This window comes from Orycteropus afer, unplaced genomic scaffold (genome assembly GCF_000298275.1).
Source record: "Orycteropus afer afer isolate SDZICR_OR568_19922 unplaced genomic scaffold, OryAfe1.0 scaffold00130, whole genome shotgun sequence".
NCBI lineage: Eukaryota > Metazoa > Chordata > Mammalia > Tubulidentata > Orycteropodidae > Orycteropus > Orycteropus afer.
In genome coordinates this window covers 6,475,821-6,477,379 of record NW_006921717.1, presented here as the reverse complement: position 1 = coordinate 6,477,379, position 1,559 = coordinate 6,475,821, and the positions used below count along the sequence as shown (strand labels likewise).

The following is a 1,559-nucleotide window of genomic DNA, read 5'->3' as shown; positions in this document are numbered from 1 at the left end:
ATCACTACAGAAATAGATTGTTCAACCTTCCTGGGAGCTCTGGTAGCTAGTCCCTAAGGCACTTGACTACTAACCAGAAGGCTAGCGGTTCAAACCCACCAGCCACTCCTAGGTAGGAAGGTTGGGCAATCTACTTCTGTAGCGATACCATCTCGGAAACCCAAGGAGGGGTCGCTATGAGTCAGGTCCGACTCAGCAGCAAATAACAACGTGAGCTAGAAGCCAAACCAGACCAGAGTATAGATTCTTAAGAGTGCTTTGGTTGTGGAGGTATCTTAATTAGGCTTATTAGCCAAAATTTCAACTTCCTGATCAACTAGAAGCCAGACCAGAATTTGATCTATACTCACCAATGTTGTTGTTATTGTATTTGCCATCGAGTCGGACTTGGCTAGATGTCTTTAAACCCAGAATAATTTTCTCTTCTCTCAAAAGCGCCTAGAGGCCAAGGACGCTGCAGACAGTCACAGACCCAGCAGCCCCCACGTACCTTCAGACAAAGCAGTGTCTGAGTGCGCACAAGGTTCGTCAGGAGTCCGTTCTGCTTCCACTGTCCGAGGGTTGTCATGCTCCGGGCAGAGGGCCAGAGACCCTTGGTCCCATCTGGGGTGCCAAACTGTTATCGGACCAAACGCGGGTCCCTGCCCGGTGCAGTCAGGCCAAAACAGTTTACACACCAAGATTGAGAGGAGAGAAAATTATTTATTGCAAAGCCGCAATGCAAGGAGTAAGGGGTAATTTAGTACCCAGATCTCCCAGAGATGCCATCAAAACACAGTTTTTGCAGGTTTCAGGAGAGGTGGTTGTGCATATCCACAAAAGGTTGAGGAATTTGGGTGTGAACCTGAAATGAGTGACAATAGCGATGGGTCACACTAGTTTCCTGTTATCAGCTGACAGGGCCTTGGGCAGAGGGTCCGCAATTAACTTTAGTTCCTTTTGCCCTATTGCTCATGTCCCCGGGCCAGAGTTAATTTACAAGTTGTTTCTAAGACACTTCTATTTCCCTGGGCCAGAGTTAATTTACAAGTTGTTTTTGTAAGTCTCACATCTGCAGGAGGGAATGTTTTCCATTCAGTTCTTTGAGGAACTGAATACTCATCTGTTCGGGGTGGTAAAATAGTTGGGGGTAATTTAGTTTACTTATGTATTCCCATCCTGGGACTTATTTAATTATCTGTCTTAATGAGGGTGGGGGAAATAGTTATTACTTTACTCGGTTTCAGAAGCAGTCATTAAAAAACCAAAGGACATTTTGCACTGGGCAAACCAGCCACAAAATAACTCTTTAAAGTGCAAAAGAGCAAAGATGTTATTTGTTAGGCAGAAAGGAAACTAAAGCAAGCCCTGGTACTTGTGGTTCGTGGCCTTGTCTTGCTATTTTAGAATAGCTAACTCAAACTTCAAAACCCGGTGTTCATAACATTCAACAAAGTACAAAAGAAAAAAAAAACAGAAAACGTAACAGTTAAACTCAAAAAGAAAACAAGGTCTAACGTTCAAACAAACATAATATTCCCCAAGGGGAACTGCACCGTTCCCGGAAGTACTGCAATACC

At 44.3% G+C, this 1,559-nt stretch overlaps 1 pseudogene; it reads right to left on the bottom strand.

The window, feature by feature from the left end:
• Positions 1-428: 428 nt before the first annotated feature.
• LOC103200496 overlaps positions 429-1,559 on the bottom strand; it is a 9,642-nt pseudogene continuing 8,511 nt past the window's right edge.